Below are 15,614 nucleotides of genomic sequence, written 5' to 3'. Positions count from 1 at the left end.
ATATAATGCCAATTGTGGGTCTTTCATTATCTTTTTCATATCATCTTCATTCATTTTCGTTTTCTTCACTCATCCATACATATCTACAATTTTCTTCATTTCACTCTGTCAAACATCTGTCGCCACCAAGGATCAACTGATGTACCTGTTCCACAGAATTTTCTGTTAGAATGTTTTTTTGGATACTCTCTGACAGAAGGAACAATTATTATTGCCTTTCTCAAGTCAGGGAAAATCCAAAATTCCCAATAAACTATCAACCAATTGCTCTTATCATGCATGTGCAAGATCCTGGAAAAATTATCTAACTCTTGTCTTTTATGGGTTATGGAAAGAAACAACCTTTTTTCCAGGGCACAGTCTCTAGATGCATCCATTAGGAATACCTTCCTAAAATGTGAGCATTTAGTATCCTTCACATATGCAAGTTTTCTTTGATATGGAATAAGCATACAACACTGCTTCGAGATTCAGAATATTAAAAGACTTACATGCTTCTTGCAGGCTATTCAAACATTCCATCCATTCTATGTGCTTGAAAGAGCTGCTGAAAGACATTGACAAAATCACAAGTGATTTTGTGCCCATTTACACAGATGGCTCAAAATTTAAGGCACTCTAGTCAGATCCCACTGGAATGTAACAACATCAGTGTCAAGCTGTGCTTGATAGCACTTGCCTTAGCCTACATAAGATTGCAATGCTATCAAAGGTGCATAATATATACAGATCATGAAGCTCCCTATAGGTATTAAAATGCTAAAGCTGCAGACACATCCAGGATCCTCATATCCGACATGTCTCTGAGTTATGGAAGCTACATTTTGACTTATCCTTTTGTTGGATTTCAAGCCAATTGGGATTAAGATAAGCAAACCTGCAGATACTGTAGCTATGTCAGCTCGTTTCGCATGCTTCCACTACCTAACTCTTAGAAATATCCTATTCATTTAAAATACATGTGAAAAACAGTTGCAGAAAGAAGCTTGTTTTTATGAAGAGGTACGTAACCTTAGAGAGGTTACATAATAATAATAAAATCGGTGCTGTGTGGGATGCAGGCAAGGATTGAGATAGAAGTTTATTGATATTTTCATTTAAGAGTTCCAGGTTATTTGGGAATAATTCATGCAGAAGGTTGTTCCAGAGGACAAAAGTAGATGGAATAAAAAAGAAACAAGGAAAAGCAGGTTCAGTGTGTTTGCACTCGCACTGAAAAGAGATGTTGCTGCTGCTCATGTTTTTACAGACCCAATAGGAAGTGGAGGAATGATTATTGAAATACTTGTAGAATGGACAGTGCTGAAACATTGCATCTGTGAGATTGAGGTGGAAGTGAATCTGTAAGAGAGGGATCATCCATGAACTCAATTGCCCTCCTGTCCTGAACAGCAACAAAAATTTTTAGTTGCTGTTAGGCAACTAAAAATTCTTGCTTCCCTGCAAAAATCTTTAGTTGCAGAGAAGTTAAAGGTGTGCCACTCCCAATATGTGAGCAGTCATCTAAGAATGGGCAGATTTAGAATTTGTATAGAGTTGAGATTTGGTTCAGTGTAAAATAGCATCTTGAATGAAACAGAGTGCATGGTTTTTTGGATGCTGAGGAAGCTATTAATGTTGAAGGTTTTTATGCCAGTAGACACTGGAGATAAATGTTAGAAAGCAGAGAGATCTGAATCTGTTGATGATTTGTGTATTACTGAGAGTAAGGGTAGGCAAGCTGAGGTCTCTTTTGCAAGAGAAAAGTCAAGACCAAATTTTGTTGGTCTTGACTTTTTTTTACAGATGCAATAGGAAGTGGAGGAATGATTATTGAATACCTGTAGAATGGACAGTGCTGAAACATTGCATCTGTGAGATTGAGGTGCATGGTACTGCATGGCTTGTCAAATGAGTGGTATGAACAGAGAGTGGAGAGTACTATCATTTTCAAAGCTGTGGATAGGTTTAGTGGTGATTGAGAGTAGGTCATTTATGTACATGGAGAAAGACTGAGCCTTAAGGCTTCCTGCATTGGTAGCAAAACTTGAAAAGAAGGAGTCATCTACCATGGCATATAGTGAACAACCAGATAGAAAACTGGCTGTCCAATTACAGAGTGTAGGTAGACAAAAGGATTGCAGTTTGTTTGTCTGGCCTCCATGCTAAACATGGTCAAAAGCTCTGCATAAGCAAACCTTAGAAACTGAAATTCCATTTATCTTGTATTGCATACCAAAATTGTTATATATAAAGCATTTCTCAGAAAACAACAGTAAAGGGAAAAAATTTTCAGCATATTATATGCTTGCACAATGGCATATGAATATGATTAATTTTGGAATAATTAAGAGTAGTTCTTATATTAATGCAGACAACAAAACTTTCAGTTCAATCAGTATAACTGAAACAAAGTAATTCTTTTGTTATAGAAAATTATCCTTTTGTAAGCTTGGCATGGCATAACACTTTCATTTCTTTTTCTTATTCGCTTCATTTCAAAAAGAATACTTGTAACCAGAACTCCACAAATATGCCTGGATATGGCAAGTAGATTTTGGCAGCTAACAAACAGCTACAGACTGGACAAAATATAGTATTTTTTATTTAATAAAATTAACTTTATAAACAGATTTTTTTAACTTTAAGATTAAAAGAATTGCACAGAATGGAAATCTTTTCTAAACAACAATATAGCACCACATAATATAGTTTCATATAGTCCTGTCATAATTATTTGGTCTCGGGGTACATATCAGGAATTTGATAATGATAAATATAGCACTACTAATCACTTTATGGAACTCCTATTGACTTACTTATACATGTCGTTGAAAAATGGAGGGGGATCTTGGTCAACTACTTTTTTTCTTTTTTCTCTTTTTTTTTTTTTTTTTGCATAAATTGAGCCCTCCTTATGACCTAAGTTGGAACTAAACATAGAACATTTGAAAATAGTGGTGAGCATTTATTGGTTATCTGCATGCTCACTTGCTTCATTCTTGACAATGTATGCAGTACCTGCTTACATAATAATGTTACATCAAATTCATCTTTCAGATCAAGCAGATGAATCAATTGCTTCTAAAAGTAAACCTGCTTTAATGCACTTAAAGTATTAAGCTTATTTTCAATGCCAAACATTTGTTTTCTATAGAAAACTTGTTTTTTCATTTTTTTTTTGATATAAACTAGAATTTCACCCTGTTGTATGAAATTTACCAAATATCTAATTTGTTAATTTTAAAAACCATTTAGCAAACATAAGAACTATTTTCACAAAAGAAACTGTCATCAAACAGTGATATAGTCATGTTGTATTTCCTCTGTTCCAAAACCTTCTGTGCTTGGCAGTATAGAAATACATTATAAAAGTGTGTGTGTATAGCTGTGAAAATTATTATTATATTACTATTACATGACACCTCCAGGGAGTTCAGACACTCATCGAGGGAGGGCACCTACTCCACAACTCTCTGTCTCCACCAACTACAACAAACCACAACTACACCAATGCCATCTACTGCCCATTACCACCACCATCACTAGTATTTCCACAGACAATCACAAACATCCATGCCCAACGCGGGGTTCAAACCCGCATTCTTTTGGCTGGAGAGCTAACCACTCAGCCAACCAGGCCAGCAATATGAGAAATTTAGGCAAAATTGACTGTGATTGAGTAAGAAGCAACTAATGTCTTCTGACCATCTTACAGATGTAGTTAATTGACTATTTTTCAAAACTTGCTTTGAAAAATATTCTTTGTTTTATTGCCAAATCCCTGTATGATATTCTGTATTTCTGAAGAAACAGATAATTTTGTTTAGGACTGAGTCCCATGCTGGAATGATTTAACCATAATATGTATTGCATTTGAGATCTTACAATTCTTTTGTTGCTAATTGGAACCTAGGTGATACAGATATAAATCAAAATATGACCTTTATCTAAGATGTAGGCACATTCTGGTCAAAAGTCAGGTAGATGAGGGATTTATATAGTGATAGCAGTTTTCCAAATAAGTAGCAACTTGAATAGAAAAGTATACCAAGCATTTTGGATTCAGAGGAGGCTATGTGTTTGTGTCAGTAAAGGCCAGAGGTCTAAGTCAGCCCATAAAAAGAAACCTGACCTTGAATTTCAGAGATGTGAATATTATTAAAAGTAAGGCAGAGTAAAGTGAGATCTTTCTTGGGAGAAATAAGGCAGGACTTTTGAGAAGATTTTGGTAGTTCATAGAATGTTAAGAATATCAGTATTTAAGACTAACAGATAAGCTTAGGTGTTGAAAGTTATTCATGACTTATTTTTTATTAACAACACCAAACAGTTTTATAAAAAAAGGTGTTTTATTAACTTTCTTATATTTCACTGAATTTCAAATCAGCATCATCAGAGTACAATACAGTATGTATACGTGACAATTAGTAAGTGAAACAATACGATTGTAACGGACTAAATCTAAAGTGAAAATCTAAAAATCTAAAGTTCTAATTTGGTGCCCTCTAATGTTGCAAAAAAAAAAAAAAAATTCAGCAATGTGGGAGTTGCTCTTAAGATAAGTCTCCCAAATTTTCGGCAAATTAATACAACCATATTTGTTCAGGTTAGGAGAATTCTTCATAGCCATGGCTATGAAGAATTCTCTTGGTTATATGAGGAGACATGTATAACAAGATAATACTAAGTCCCGTGGAATATTAATATGAGGATAGATTGGTGTAGTCATCAAAGTCTCTTAAATAGATGGAAGAGAGTGGATATAATGAAAACATTCCAGTTAATATTGGGATTTGATAATATACTGATATGGGAGAAATTTTTCAGTCATGGGGTGGATAGAGAGATTGGTGACATGAATTTTATGTATGAATTCTTACACAAAATAATATTGCATATGAATACGGTTTTGTTAATTAGTGTACGTTGGGATAATGAGGTCTCATTGAAGTTCCAGCTTTTGATTAACAGAATGTTTTGTCTTATGCAGCAGAAACATGGAGATTAACAAAAACAGACACAAGTAAAATACGAGAAATGGAAATGAAAGTTTTCATTCCTATTCTAAGATGTGGGCACACTTTCTGGTTTGGGACCAAAAAGTGTTGAAGAAATGCTTGTGAACTTTTGCTTGAAGTGGTTTGGGCATATAATAAGAATGAATTTAGAAAGAATACCAAGAAGAATGTGTTAAATGAAATTTGAAGGGAAGAGAACCACGAGGAAGAATATGGAAAAGAGACCATGGATGGAGAGACAAGATAAGAGAATATCTTGGAAAAACACATAACTGAAATGGAACAATATTCACAAAGATTTGGGAGGATAGAAAGAAATGGAGAGCTTTGAACCACCTAATTTTCTTTATCAACAACTGCTCTAACAATGCTTGTTAGAGCAGTTGTTGATAAGAAGTTTGGTTACAACTGCTTTAACAAGAATTGTTAGAGCAGTTGTTGATAAAGAAGAAGAATACTCTTTTGTGGATAGGCAGAAGAGAAGAAAATGAGATTTATTAACAGTAGATTTGAAGTTCTGAACTATTATCTTTAGGAAATGCATAAGAAGGGATGCTTTTCCAGAGAATAACAGCAGACAGAATTAAAGAGAAAGAAAAATTTGTTCTCTGAGTTTGAAGTTGAACTGTGAAGAGAGCAGTTACACCTTGGATTAAACCACAGAGTATTATAATAATAAGGTGTGACACCTTTTGCCAACTCGTATAGGAAAGTATGACTTCTGCATTACTTCAACCTTGATATCACCTCTGGGTCTGGCTCCCACTGACGAGACCTCAATAAAGTTTGAAACCCTTCCCATAGTATTATACATGTCTGCAAGGAGATGTGCTTTGCATTATGGGATACTAAGGCAAGTGATGTGAAGTCATACCACCTTTACCACGAGTTGCCCCAGTCCTGAAAATACTTCGGGTGCAAACTTTGTTTGCTTACACTTGGATAAAGGATTAAACCAAGTGTATAATTTCTTGGTATCTTTAATTTATATAGTATAACCAAGTGAAAAACTTTCAATAACCAGAACAGTTACAAGGATCTTACAGTTTTAAGAGCTACTCATACTGATGAACCATGTCTATAGAAATATTTATAGGAAATGCAAGAGATGAAACAGAACATCTGTATGAAAGTTGTTGGTGAGTGGAATGCTTTGCCAGAGTGCACTGTGAATGTAGGGAGTGTAAATAATTTGAAAGTTCAATATGACAGACATTGCTAGTTAAGTGAGATTCCCACAATGAGTTTATTGACTTCATGGAGGTTACTGTTATAATAATATAATTTATCTCTTCTAGAGCTCTTTACTAACAATATTTAACAATAGAATTTAACAATAGAAAAGGACTAGATAAGGTTAGTTAATTAATTATTATCCTTAAGTATTTTTCTTCCTCTGAACAACAACCTGAATGCTTTCCACAGTTAGAAGAATAAATCAGGAATTAAATGGAGATGAGTTATCTCAATAAGCAAGAACTCCACAGAAAGAAAAATGATGGAGGGACTTTCAGAAAAGATGTATTAGTAATTACACAAGCAATATAAAAATCATTGGAAGTATACAGTCACCTGATTAATGGATATTTACTCTGATATTATCCACTGATTACAATTGCCCACTTCAGGAGACTGCAGTAAAAATCACAAGAGCATTCACTATAACATAAGACAGTGTTTTCCAAATTACACGGGAAAATTACTTCCTTCCCTCCATTTTGGGCAAATGTTTGTTAAAAGGATTTAGATGCAACTTTAGTAGCATGATATGTCATTTAAATTAAACAGTCATTTAAATTTCTGGGTTGTGTCATATAGGTTATGAGGATTAATTGAGGGAACTTAAATTTCAGAACCAGTAAATTGGACATGAAGGGGATGGCAGGGGGGGGAATTTGATCAAGACACCAATTATTGAGAGGAGCTTATTAGATAGATACTGGAGGAATTTTTCAAAGAGTGGAAGTGATAAACAAAGATCCCATTTCTGCAACTGTATGAAGGTGAGATAAGTAATAGTGTGATGGGTTTTTAATATGAATAGTGGTTAGTAAGTAGAATGTATGCCAGAGGGTGTGATGAGTCTTTTGACTTCATGATAGTGTATGGCATGGAAACATCGATGGCATTATTATTATTAATATCTGACCTCCATGGAGTCAGAGACTCATCATAACCAACCGTGCTTTAAACTGATTCAATGTGTCTACATTCACAACAAACTCAGGCAATGTTGAAAGTTTATTTTTCACTAGGTTAGACTATAATAAATTTAGTTTAATCTTACTTAAATTAAGGGGATATTAAATCCCACATAGTTTTAAAACCGAATAAGAAACTCAAAGATTGGAATCAGAGAGTTTCTTGCCGAATATAGTAAACTATAAAGTATCGGCGACACTAGCGTTAGCCAATGCAAGTGATCCTAGTACGTAGTACAATACCAGGGCAACTCGTATTGTACTGCGTACTAGGATCACTTGCATTGGCTAATGCTAGTATTGCCGATACTTTATAGTTTACTATATTCGGCAAGAAACTCTCTGATTCCAATCTTTGAGCTTCTTATTCGGTTTTAAAACTATGTGATATTTAATATCCCCTTAATTTAAGTAATGTTTTCATTGCCGAAATGAAGCTTATTAGCTCTTTATACTTTAGTTTAATCCTTTATCCCAGTGAGAGCAATTTTCAGGCGCAAACTTTGTTTGCTCTCACTGGGATAAAGGATTAAACTAAATTTATTATATTATTACACTCAGGCAATGCATTCCACTCACTCCTCTGCTAACACTCTCCTTATACAGTTTCCAGCTAATCTTGGAAAAGGGTAGGCTCTCATTACTCATAAGACACGTGTGCTTCACATGTGTTATGTCCGAGATCTGAAGAAGTTAGATTTTTTATGAATGCTGACCACACTTGTAATATTAAACTTTGGTTTTTGTTGCGCTGTGTAGGAATTCTAAGCATTTTTGCCACTTCCTTGAATTTACTTGTAAACAGCAGTTTTTATCAATATATGACATAATCTTTTTTTTCTCAAAGTACTCTTTATGGCCAGTGGAAGTTGTGTGGAAAGCTAGACCTGATTTGTGTTCTCTTCTTTTTTATGTTCTGCCATATGGATTTCTCCTGACCTTCCCATCTGGCCTAAGTAACAAATGCCACAAGAACAATAGATTTTATAGGTTTTTTTATGGGATGGTGCAAAGGTTTCAGTGGATGTAGGGATCTTGATATTTTTTCTAGAGGGCGAAAAGCTACTTTTAAGTTGTACTTGTGGAGCAATGTTGCTAATCTGTCTGTGACATTTTTGATGTATGGTAGTGAGATTGCGTTCTTGAAATCTTGTTTTTCTATGTTGGTTGTGGGAGCTGTGTTCAGGATTTTCTTGATTGATTTTGGCTCAAATCCTTTAAGTGCGAGGCTCTGTGTTAAATAATGTAATTCTTCATTTTGGTTTTTTCCTTGCTGGATATCTTATATGCTCGTCTCTCAAGATTTTTATTATACCTATTTTTTGTGAGGGGTGTTGGTGTGAGGCTGCATTAAGAAATCTTCCTGTAGTTGTCAATTTTCTGTAAATGGAAAAGGTTAAATTTTTTCTTCTTCATTTTCTATGAGGATATCCTGTTCGTATTTAATAAACATTTGGTCTCAATACTGGAATCTATCTCTCAAACTACTGAACCACAGAAACCTTCGCACATATATGGAAGCTCATAGTGAGTGCCTATGGTCTAAAGTTACACAACTAGAGAAATTACATATTAAACATCAGAACTATATCGACTGTCTAATTTTTTATCCGATGCAGAGATAATGATATTATTCCCAAGTTCATTAGAATTAAACGTGCATTCTCCTCTACTAAAGAAAAAAGAATCTACCATAGAACAGAACTAGCTCTTTTGAGAGAACAAATTGCAATCACTAGATCTGAATTTGCGATGATAAACCATCAGACGTTTGCTATACACAGGAATTAGCCACTTCACTATCGTCAGACCTTTGGAATAATATCGATAACATTACACACAATAAAGCTACATTGGCTGTCTAACAGAAAAATTATAATTTAATAAGGAAATTCAATTTACTTCAGAAAGAAAAAAGAAAAACAACAAAAGCATCTAGATCACTCTAGCTTCACAATCTTCTAATGAAAGGCTTCAATTTTGCTTTAACGCCGCAGCACATTCCGAAAGTAGATATCATTGCACAAATTGAAAAAGGAATCTGCAATTTGTCTAGTGACACAGCAGACCTCATCTGCATACAAAGTTCTGCATTGCTATTAAAATGGAAAAATACCATGCAAGAACTTATCAAAAACCAGAATCTGCAGCACTTAAAAAATTAAGACTTGACAACAACATCGTGATAATTAAAGCAAAAGGGAACGTGACAGACGTCTTGAACTACAATGATTACACAAGAAAGATGAACACTCTCCTAGAGGATTCTACCATCTATTTGCCTATTACCAAAGATCCCACATGGCGAACACATAATAAACTAATGACTTAATCAAGAAGATACCTAACTGGCCTGAAGAACTAAAAGAACTCTATCAGCTAAACACCTGTTAGTCCCAAGAATTTATAGAGCACCAAAAATACATAAAATAGATAAATACAAAAATACATTTCATCGAGAAGATGAAGGATGTTAATATAGAACCTTCAGACGTTCTAGCAAGCTTGGATATAGTCACTCTTCACTAATGTACCGAGAAATGATACAGTGACTCTTCTTGAAAATCTTTTTCCACCAGATGTTGTAGAACTATATGAACATTGCATGAATAATACGTTTTTCACATTCCTGGATAAATTTTCGGAACAAAAGGAAGGACTAGCAATGAGCTCCCCCCCCCTTCCCAGCTTTAGCCAACCTCTTCATGGGAAACTTTGAAACTAACACTCTAAAAAACTATCAAAAGAAACCCAAGAGATGGCTAAGGTATGTGGATGACATTTTTTATTTGGCCAGAAATGACAGATGAATTAATTGTTTTTAAAGAATATCTTAACAGAATACACCCAAATATAAAATTCACTTTGGGAATAGAAGAACATAAAAAATTACCTTTTGTGGATATCCTCATAGAAAAAAATGAAGAAGAAAAAAGTTTAACCTTTTTGTTTTACAGAAAATTGACAACTACAGGAAGATTTCTTAATGCAGCCTCACACCATCACCCTTCACAAAAAATAGGTATAAAAAAAAACCTCGAGAGACAGAGCATATAAGATATTCAGCACGGAAAAAATGCAAAATGAAGAATTACATTACTTAACACAGAGCCTCACACTTAATGGGTTTGAGCCAAAAACAATCGAGAAAATCCTGAACACAGCTCCCACAACCAACGTAGAAAAACAAGATTTCAAGAACACAATCTCACTACCATACATCAAAAATGTCACAGACAGATTAGTGACATTGCTCCGCAAGTACAACTTAAAAGTAGCTTTTCACCCTTTAGAAAAAATATCAAGATCCCTACATCCACCGAAACCTTCGCACCATCCCATAAAAAAACTGGGGGTCTATCAAATCTATTGTTCTTGTGGCATTTGTTACTTAGGCCAGATGGGAAGGTCAGGAGAAATCCATATGGCAGAACATAAAAAAGAAGAGAACACAAATCAGGCCTAGCTTTCCACACAACTTCCACAGGCCATAAAGTACTTTGGGAAAAAACGATCATGTCATATATTGATAAAAACTGTTTCACAAGGAAATTCAAGGAAGCGGCAAAAATGCTTAGAATTCCTACAGTGAAACAAAAACGAAGGTTTGATATTACAATAAGTGTGGTCGGCATTCATAAAAAATCTAACTTCCTCAGATCTCGGACACACACACACATGAAGCACAGAACGTGACAGCAAATGTTCCAACAAACATTCAGTAATGAATGTTTCAATTTTTTCAATGTTACAGTTAGAAACATCTAATGGACTGGGAATTTAATCTTTGTTAGTTGTGTTTAACTTTTTATACACCAATGCCCCTGATAATGTAAGTCATATGAGTTATGAAACTTGTTGGGTTTCATGTATCCTGTTCGTATTTATAATAAGCATGTGGTCTCAATACCAGAATTTCTCTCTCAAAGTACTGAACTACAGAAACCTTTGCACACAAAAATGCATATCTATTTCATTTTGTGATGTAAAGATTGCATACTCTGTATTACACTGATGCTACTGGATTACAGGAAATTGATGAAGCTAGGGATTTATAAGTGGTGGTGGATGGAGAATTGAAATTTAGTTGTTGGCAGAGTAGTTGAAAGGATTACTTTGATTTTGAAAAATACATTGACCAGTAGAGGTAAGGAGTTATTATCTCTGTTTATAAGGCTATGATACATCTTGACTACTATGATTGAAGATGTGTGGATTGCAAAGTTTAGTTGAGAGTCAGCAAAGGGTGAGAAACTTATAAGTTACTAAAGGGGTTCTGTTAAATTGATAAAAAATAATTTTTCAATGCATGATGAGTAGGGAGAGAACTAGGGATCATCCATGGAAGTGGTGTAATGAGAGTGTGGTTATTAAGCATGTGCATGAACTAGATATTTTGATTGGAGAGAGTGGTGAGTGACTGGAAAGGATTTCCAGAAGTGGTTTTGAGTGCTCCTACAATGAATGAATGCATTTAAGAAGTATGGTAGGTATTATGTGCAAAATTCTTAGTGTGGGTCTTCCATGATGAGTCTTCTAACTCACCACAGGAGACCCACACTAACTGCTAGGATGTCTGTAGTATTAATAGCAATAATAATACTTGTGGATAAGCTTATATGTTGGTTAGACATGACTTCTAATATTTTAGGAAATGACAATGCAAACTAGATTATTAATTATACAAACTAATTAATAACTACCTACATTTTGGCAGTGTTACATTGCAATCTTCAGGGATCACAAAGCAATGATAAGTGCATGCAGGCACTCACACTAAGCCAATGAGGCTTAAGAAAGGTTACAGAACTCGGTCCTAGGGTCCTAAACAGTCCCCTAGTGAAATAAATTGGGTTGTTTTGGCCATTTGGCTGACAATCTTAGAATGTGTGCTTCTCATTGGGACAGTCTCATGCACCCAAATTTGTTGAGGTTTGGAAAGGTTTTCAGAGCTGAGGCAGATGCAAGTAATAGTCTTTCATACTTGTACTTGCTGCAGTGTAATAAAGTGGCCTTCTTCCATTGTATCCTGTGGTGGTTGTCCAAAGCATGGTCAGCAAGTCCTGAGTGGCTACATTGGTGGAACCGGATGTACACTTTGTGTTCGGATATCCTGATATTGGCTGTCCTGCATGTTTGGCTATAGTAGAACAGTTTGCAATTGCAAGGGACCTGGTACACTCCAGGTCAGTCTAGGGGAAGTGGCTGGTCTTGGAGCAGATAAGAGATGTCAGTTTCTTATGCGGTTTGTAACTAGTTGTGAGGTCATATTTCCTTAGGATTTTTGTTAATTTTTTGGATGTACCCTGGATATATGGAATAGATGGTTCTACCTATCTCCCTATAGAATATGATCCCACCAGCACATGAATCAGAACACTCCATATGCTCCTTAAGAAGGTTATTACCCCTTGGGCTGTGGAAGTGACAAAAGAGACTAATACCTTTTAACTCTAATAATAAATTTAGTTTAATCCTTTATCCAAGTGTGTGCAAACAAAGTTTGTGCCTGAAAGTATCTTCAGGACTGGGGTAAAGTGGTACAACACCGGGCGACTCCTTGCAAAGGTGGAGCAAGTTACCAACACTCCTATCTTAGTATCTCCCATAACTCAAAACACATCTCCTTGCAGATATGTATAATGTTATGCATTAAGGGAAGGGCCACAACCCAGACTAGTTTTGACCTTTATAGAGGTCTCTTCAGTGGGAACCAAGCCCAGGTGGAGATATCAAGGCAGAAGCATTAGCAAGGTCATCTCCTCCTATAGGAGCTGCCAAACGGTGTGCCACCTTTTTATTAAATTACTCTGGATTTAGAGAAAGATGTTGAAAGTTTATTTTTCACTTGGTCAGACTATAATAAAGACTGTGTTGTGAAATTATGGAGTGTATCCAGGCTATGCAACATAATGGAGAACACATCATCCATATAGCATAGCCAGATAGTGAGTTTAAGAAGTTGGCCAGGGGTAGAGAACATATAGCTGTCCTCTCTTTTTGTAGAATTTTCCTTGCCAAATGAAATAGCCTGAGTTTATGGTGAACTGAAAAATAGGGCTGAGATATCAGGAGGAAATATGGCTTGGATGAGGTCTAAAGTATCTTTGAGAGGGACATTGGTGAATAAGGAGGAGACATCAAAACTGACCATTAATGCACGTTGGAGTGTGAGGTTTTCTATACCGGCTTTAAAGTGGGCTGAGTTTTTTTATGTGAAGGTGTGTTGCCAATAGATTGTGTGAGCACTTTGGCTAAATGTATGGCTAATAGTTAAACAAACACCATTTCAGGATCCAGCTTATCTTGGAAAAGGAAAACAACAGCAGTTTTCCTTTCCTAGATACTCGGATTACACACTAGCCTGATGGATCCCTGGCTTTCTCTGTTTACAGAAAACCTACACATGCATTTACCAGCATGCCCCCTCCCAACAATTTTGTCCTGTTATAAAGGGTTAAATTAATCTGTTCAGATAACAGTGCCCTAACTACTGAACTTGACCATATCCTTAATACCTTCTTAGCCAATGGCTACCACCCTCAAAAAATATTAAAACCAGGTAACCACAATCTCTCTCTCTCTCTCTCTCTCCCCCATCAAAGCAGGGATTACTCTAAATCTATCACCGTTTATTCTAATTTTTTATACTTAATTATAAAAAAAAATAATAATCTAGTTTATGTTGTCATTTATAAAAAATTAGAATCTAAGCAATAATAATAATATATTGTAATACTAATAATATATATACAAGTAAGAATCCTAAGCTAATGCTGCTTCCTAAACTAAAAGTGCATAAATTGAGAGTTGTCAACATATGTCCCCCCCCCCCCACTCTTCCCACATGCAGTGAGAGTGACACCCTCAGATGCCCCTTCCTCACAAAATAATGAACCACATTTCTTTGGATTGTGGTTCATTGGTCACTCACTACGTGTCATAGTGGACTGTTTACTCTCCTCAGATTTCCCCACCAATGCAGGAGTACTGCAGGATTCTGTTCTTTCAACCACTTTCTTCCTCTTGTATATAAATGACCTGCTCTCAGAGAATTCCAATTCTACCCATAGCTCTGCTGATGACAGTACCCTCCATTTCTCCTTTTGATTTGACAAACCTGTTAGTGCTCAAGTACTAGAATCTTCAAGATCTACCATGACCAGTAACTAGGAGATCTGAACTAGGATATAGCTAGGAGATCTGACCTCAGATCTCCTAGTTATATCCCAGTGGGGGGACAACCTTGTAAACTTCAATGCCACCAAAACTGAATCCTGTCTGATCTCTCACAAGATAGAGCTCAGATCCCTTCCCCTTACCTTTAGTAATACTGAGATATTCAAATATGATCAGATTTCGCTACTCAGACTGACCTGCATCTGCGATCTTTCCTGGCACAACCATGTTTCAACTATAGCTTCTGCAGCCACCAAAAAACTTGGTGTACTTTTTCACAGAACACTACTTCTACCTTCACAGCTGCTAACTCTATACAAAGTCCAAATCTGCCCAGCCATGAAATATCGCTCCCATATTTCAGATGGAGCACCAAAATCCTCCTTATGATTGCCTGATTCTATCCAGAAGAGGGCAATTCAGGTAATTAATGATCCCTCTTTCACATACCCACTTCAGTCCCTCTCACAGATGCTCAATTTCTGCCTTGTACCTCTTCTACAGATATTAATGGACAGTACTCTATGGAATTGGCCACTATTATTCCTCCACTCCTTCAAAATCATTAAAACCAGAGCCACTGTTAACCAACATCCTTTTACAGTCCATTTTGAAACTCACTACCTCCTCCTTCATCCCATCTACTTCTGTCCTTTGGAACAGTCTCCTCCACTGTTCCCCAGAGATTACAATACTCAGATGTTCAAGCAGAATGTGAACAGATTCCTCCTTTCTTCTGTTCCTCTTACCCACCAACCCACCCACATACACACATGCACATGGCACTAATGTGCTAGAGGTCTTTCAGGCCCCATGTGTGGATCAGATATCAAAATATTACTTTTGACAATTTCATACAACAAAATTAGTGCAAGTTACTGTTCTGTAACTTTTAGTCTAGATTCCACTTTTTTAGCCACTAATACCTAGATGGCTATATTCAAAGTTTTAGGCACCAATAAAATAGAAGTATTGCAGTCTATATTTTGATTATAAGTTTACTAATAATATTAGAAATCACTTATTTGCATTCATCTTCACCATTGTGTGTGTGTGAGAGAGAGAGAATTTGGAAGTTGAGATTGCTTCACTTTGAGAAACTTTTTTTTGGCATAAAACAAATCAAATATTAATATTATTATTACGGGCAACTCCAAGGAGTCCTTAGACTCATCGAGGGAGGCCCTAACATCATGTCAAGAACAACTGTTCGACATTCACACAGTATCTATCA

This window comes from Typopeltis vanoorti, chromosome 15 (assembly GCF_054136105.1).
Source record: "Typopeltis vanoorti isolate ZY-2024b chromosome 15, IOZ_Tvanoo_1.0, whole genome shotgun sequence".
Taxonomy (NCBI): domain Eukaryota; kingdom Metazoa; phylum Arthropoda; class Arachnida; order Uropygi; family Thelyphonidae; genus Typopeltis; species Typopeltis vanoorti.
Note: the sequence above shows the minus strand (reverse complement) of the source record.